The sequence below is a fragment of the Mus caroli genome, unplaced genomic scaffold (genome assembly GCF_978045245.1).
Source record: "Mus caroli unplaced genomic scaffold, Mus_caroli_1 scaffold_5, whole genome shotgun sequence".
NCBI lineage: Eukaryota > Metazoa > Chordata > Mammalia > Rodentia > Muridae > Mus > Mus caroli.
In genome coordinates this window covers 48,884,589-48,890,577 of record NW_028227260.1, presented here as the reverse complement: position 1 = coordinate 48,890,577, position 5,989 = coordinate 48,884,589, and the positions used below count along the sequence as shown (strand labels likewise).

The 5,989-nt window shown below is 49.2% G+C and overlaps 1 long non-coding RNA gene across 3 annotated transcripts; it reads right to left on the bottom strand.

The window, feature by feature from the left end:
- Positions 1 to 436: 436 nt before the first annotated feature.
- On the bottom strand, positions 437 to 4,065 carry LOC147004591 (uncharacterized). Of its 3 annotated transcripts, none has more exons than XR_015047141.1 (2): positions 3,727 to 4,065; positions 437 to 1,312 (listed from the first exon to the last, which is right to left on the bottom strand). It is a non-coding gene; the product is annotated as an uncharacterized LOC147004591 (long non-coding RNA). The 3 variants fall into 3 exon arrangements; XR_015047142.1 differs by having other exon boundaries at positions 4,006 to 4,062; XR_015047140.1 differs by lacking the exon at positions 3,727 to 4,065 and adding an exon at positions 2,402 to 2,747.
- Positions 4,066 to 5,989: the final 1,924 nt, after the last annotated feature.

Genomic DNA, 5,989 nt, shown 5'->3' with positions numbered 1-5,989 from the left:
GGCCTAAACAGAGTCCACTTCCTGAAACTGCTTCCAGAGTCAGCTTTCTGTTTTCCCCCCAAAGGCATTGAGAATGATCTGAAGTAGTGTTATAAGTCCTGATCTGAGCAATTCCTTCATACTAAGGGGGCCTAGAGTCATAGCATAACCAACATGATTGAGTCATATTAGGATTAGTCCTATTCAACGCCAAAAAAGCTCCTTGAACTAGACTGACCAGACGGCTTTTTGTATCTAGGGGCGGTGGGGAAACTAAGGTCGATAGGGAAGGTCTCACTGTTCTGGGCTGTGGAGTTGGTGGAGCTGGTACAGCCGGGACTTGTGGGGGAGCTGGTACTATTGGGGGACCCTGTTCTGTCACAGTCAGCCTGATTGTAAAAATGAACCCAGGGTCTCTCGGTGGACTGGATACACGCCAACCCCACTTATTTTGAATTTTATAAGTAGGGGGTTGCAGTATTTACCTTTGCATGGTCCTGGGGGGCTGTTTTCAGTAGCACACCCATAAGCTCCTATGGCGGCCTCATCTGGATGGAGGTCGCCATAGTTTGGATATTTATGGGGATCTCTTTCTCCTTGATATGGCTTATCATAACCACTACCTCGTTTTACCGTGATTAGATCCCAGTCAGAGGAAGGCTTCCAGTAGGCATCCCCTGTCGTTTCACATGTCCATTTGCCACAGAAGTAATCTGATGCCCCCCCACATTCTTGTTGAAGCTCTTTGTTTTGACCCTGACCAGGGCAAACATAAAACTGTGCAGCTCTAAGATTAGCCCGGTAGAACTGCCCTGAACACCCATACATGTTCCCTATTCCACCTGAAACACACCGCTGTTCAGGGGGTGGGTTACTAAGATCAGTATGGTCAGGGAGGTCCCAATTGGGAGATCCTGCTACTAACTTACAAATGTCAGGTGTGAGATCAGGCCACCAAGTCCAAGGGGGATGTGCTGCAGTGATTGCCCATACAATGTTTCCCTCCCCATTAAGCACTTCCCATGACTGTTGAATCGGGGCAAGAGGGTTGTCGTTCCCTAGGCTTAGGGTGGCCCCCACGACACAAGCGAAGTTTAAGAGGATTGTCAGTAGTTGCCACCGTCCAGTTGTCTTCATGGTTGCCTCTACCCTGGCTAGGAGCCTTCTTGACGTGGGAGGCGTGGAGTTGTTAACAGTATCAGATATGGTCCTTTCCACCGAGGCTCAAGAGTGCCGGTGCGATGTCATCTGACAAGGACCGAACTGCTGTAGTCTCAGGTGCATGAGCTTCTTTGATCTGGTCCCAGATCTGTGTTCTGACAACCTCCAAGGCCTTTAAATGGGTAAACAGAGCAGAGGGTGAGAAAGAGTCAACACAGGGATCCAATATCCTGCTAGACTCAGTCAAAGAAGTAAAACGTCCAGGTGTGTTTCGGACTCTGAGAAGCACAAAGGGAAGGAGGGTCACCCAGTCTTTACCGCCAGTCTCAATAACTAATTTAGTTAGGGTCTGGGCATGACGCAGGTGCACGTAGATCAGATCTCTGGCTGGAACTGGTGAGATGTCCTTGGGATATCCAGCTCGTTCACTGTAACCAGTTGTGACCAGACTTTTTTCTGTATCACCTGCAAGCCCTTTTAACTTAGCATACAGAGCATTATTAACAACATAGGTTTAAACACATCATCTGAGACTATGATGGGCATAGGAGTTTCATAAAGGATCTTAAACAGAGTAAAACTGAATCAAGAGATAGGACATAGGGAAGGAACACCAAGTCCATGCCAGTCTCCACGATTAATTTTGTCAAGGTCTGTCTTAGAGTTTTAAACTAATTTGTATCTATCCTGAGCTCTGAGGTCTATACACACAATGTAATTTTTATTTGACCTCTAAATGCTTGGCCACACCCTGACTTACCTGGGCAACTATTGCTTTTGGCACTCTGAACCTTGGAAAAAAATTTTCTTTAATAGTCTTCTTGATGACTATGTGAGCAGTATCATTTATCCATATTGAGAACGTCTTTTTCTGCAGATGTCAACAGCTTTCTTTGTCTGCATATTGTTCCATACAGTGGCAAAAGCATACCCGCTGTCAGTGTCATTTATAAAGCTTGTATCAAAACCACAAGTTCAGCTTTTTGGGCTGAAGTCTCTTTGGGGAAGCTGCTGGCCTAGATCACCTGCTTTTTGTCCACTGCTGCACTGCTGTCCCCGCCTTCCGCTTACCTTTAACCATGAGGCTACTGCCATCCGTGTAGGGTAAAAGGCTTAGTCAGATCTGGCAAAGCCAGAGCGGGGGCTGCAAGCAAGGCTGCCTTTATGCTGTCAAAGGCTTTTTGGTGTTCCTCAGTCCAGGTGAACGGGACTTTTTCTTTAGTCCAGAATCTGCAAAAGCCCACCGTTCCCAGAAACTCACGTGGCGCGGGGTGGTGGGGGTTGGGATCAGCATCACAGCCTTTTCCTTGGCTTCGGTGAGCCACCGCTTTCCGTCGTCGGCACCTCGGTACGACATAGCTGAGCTTTCTTAGCCGATACCCGATATCCCAACTCACCCAGTTCATTCAGGAGCTTCTAGGAGGGCCAGAATTTTTTCTTTGTCTTTGATGTCTCTGCCTTCAGCCAACCGCAGGGCTTGGGTTAGCGCCAGGAGTTCAGCCTTCTGAGCCAAAGTTCCTTCTGCCAGAATGTCAGAGTGATGAGTAGGTCTTATTCTGTCAACAAAAAGCTCTAATAATGTGTCCATCAGCCAGGGAAACAATTGAATCATGAGTCTCTGACCAGAAGCCACTATGTGCAGACAAGCAGGCCATCCCTCAGTCACCAGGTCTAATTTTTTAAGTGCCACTGGTCTTTTAGGGTCCCAATTTTTAAGTAAGAACCTCTTTGGCAATACCTTTGTTCTCAGTCACATTTAGGAGTCCCAAAGTTGGGGACAACATTAGGGCAGTCTCAATAGCATCTAAGGCCATCCAAGGTTGTTCTTTATTTCTTATACGAGGGGCTGTTTATCTTTTTAATGCAGCAAAACCTGGGATCCACAGTTTGCAAGGACCTGTAGTGTCCAGGAACCTTTTAAACTTGCTTTGCATTGGTTAGTGGAGGAATATGAAAACACAGTCTCTTTTAAGGACTCAGCTTCTGTGTTAGCACCCCTTCTGTTATTTCTTTATTTTTAGCCATGAACAGGTGAAGGGTTTTGTCTTGAGGAGGGGGGGCTCCTCTTCTTTTTGTTAGGACAGTCTCTCACCCAGTGTTCTTCTTTTTCAACAGCAAACACTCTGATCTTTAGCCAAAAGCTTTCTTTTTTTGTTGCCAGGTACTAAGTTTTCTAGTCTCCCTGACTTTTGTGACCAGCAATTCATTTCTCTTATCTTTTTTGAAAATTTTCTGGCTCCCTATTTCTTACAGATCATCTCTAAGTGCTAGTATTATTAGCAAGTGTCACTTTGCTAGGTTCTAGTCTTTGTCATTTATCTCTCTTTGCTCCTGTTTCTTAACTGCAATGGATCTAATTATTACATCTATATTCTGTCACTTAACTTTTTCATAGTTTACCTCTTTTTACTGTTAACCTATTTCTTTTGAGTCTGCTGAAGCTTTGCTCTCAATTCTTCTTTGCAGACCTCTATCTTTCTCTTAACTTTTGTAACTTTTCATAACCTAGGTCAGATTGATGGGACATTTTTCTAGTCCCACAGACATGAGACCCTCAACAGAGCCTGGCAGTCAGGTGCTCCTTACCTTGTATGTCTCCCTCACCGGAGCTTAGAACAAACTCACACAGCTCAGGGCAGTGCCTGAGAAGAGAAAACACATGGGGCAGAGAAGGGAGTGCAGTTTTCACATCAGACCACTGATACTTCAAAATGAACACAATTTTTTCTGTTAACAGTTAACAAGAGACAGGATACAGGGGACAGGGAAATGAGAAGCAACCAGGGAACCTTGTGGCGTCCTCAGATCAGACGCAGCAACCCGCTGAACTCGAGCATACTAGTCAGCGGAGGGAAAGAAACTAACCAGGATTTTCTCAGTAACGGCGAATGGACAGGGAAGAGCCAAGCGCCGAGTCGTCTCCGCCGCGCGCCGCGGCGGAAATGTGGGAGTGGCAAACAAACACTGGCAGGCAGGGGGAACTTAACCACTTGTTACTCTCTGTACTGTCCTCCCGCATGGCCCGGAGGCGGCGGCGGGCCTGGCGGAGCGCAGACAGCAGCCTCCTCCTGCGAAACGGCCCCGCCACCGGTCGGGGCGGCAGCGGCTGCGGTGGGGGCAGCAGCGGCGGCGGCGCGGGCGTCGGACACAAGGGAGGGAGTGTGGGCGGGCACCTGTGCGCAGACCCCGGGAGGAGCCAAATGAGGATCAATTTAACTACTTGTTTTCCGGCATGGCTTGAGCCCCAGGCATCCACGGAGCTCTCTTGGCCGGAGGCAACGGCGGCCTCCCGAGCTTTGGAAACGCAAGGCACCCGCGCAGCAGGGCGGGGGAACTTCTCTGTGCGCCCCGCGGCGGGCGCGCAGACACAAGGGAGTGCGGGCAGACTCCAGGGGGAAGCCAAAGGAGGGACGGCATCTCACAACTCGGGGCACAGGCAGCCTCCGCCTCTGCCGTGCCTGCAGAAGCCAGAACCTCAGCGCCACTGCTGCTATCAAAGCCCCACCCGCGCTGCCGAAGCCGGAAATTCTTAGCCCAGCTCTGCAATCTCAGAGCTCTTTTGAGCAGCCTGGGGAGGACCTGCCTGGTGGTTTTCTTTCCTTTTTAAAACCATTGCTGACAAATTCTGTCCTGACGTCAGTCCAAGTCTACAGTCGACAAAAGGTTAACACACACACACACACACAGTCTTGTCATGTGGCCACAAACAAGCACACTCGTCCACGCCTGGACTTACACAACCAGCCAAACACTTTTTTCTGACGGGGTCGGATTCTACATTGACTCCCGCTCTGGCAGAGGGAACACTCTCTCTCTTTCACTCTGCCAGGCAACAGCCAGGTCTTTTTTGACTGTTCTGTACCCTGGGCACTCCTTCCAGGGTCTCCCTTGGAACATCTTTTTTTGGGGTGCAGATTGTGAGGCCATAGACAGCCGTCCTCTCACAGCCACTGTCAGAATAAACCCACAATCTCAGAATACACAAATGCAGCAGTTCCACACCTACACACCCAGCAGATTGTCCCATTTCTAGAATAATAGCAGACACGAGAGCAGACACGAGACTTAGACAAAAGAAAAAACCAAAGCACGAGGTGGGACTCGAACCCACGATCTCGCAACCTGGAGCACGAGGTGGGACTCGAACCCACGATCTCGCACAGAGGCACGAGGTGGGACTCGAACCCACGATCTCGCACCCTGGAGCACGAGGTGGGACTCGAACCCACCCGGTCTCCAGAGGGGTCCACTAAGCGTCCTTAGTCCTCCCCTTGTCCTCCTGGGACGTCTCCCAGGGCGCACAGACGGTGGACACCTCCTGGACACGTCTGTCTTTTGTCCACACCCTACGCTCCTACCCGGAGCGCGGTCTCACTGTGCACATTGCACACTGAGCGTCTGCAAAACCGAAACAGCGATCGCTCATACAGAATGGCCTTCCTGGCCTTTCAGAAATTAACAGAACACAGACACCAGACCAAAGCAGAACAGTAAATCTTACTTCTGAGTGGGTCCAGGACTTCTGGGTAGTCGCGCTGATTCCCGGCCAATGCACCAAATGAAAGACTCCAAAACTCCCAAAGGGAGGCACTTACTCAAGCCTCGGGTCAGCCGCGCACCCAAGAAGACACTGAGACCGAACTTAAGATGTATAGAGCGTAAGATTTAATACAGCAATGACAAGAAAGAACATAAAAAGCACATATACCAGATATCTGGGGTCGAAACTCGCAGAGGAGATTCGGCAATTAGCCCAAACTTTTCACAGGCTTTTATAGGAAATAGCCAGGTAAAAAGTACAAGTTTTACGTCACCAAGGTGTTCTGCCAAGGGGCTTTACATAACCAAG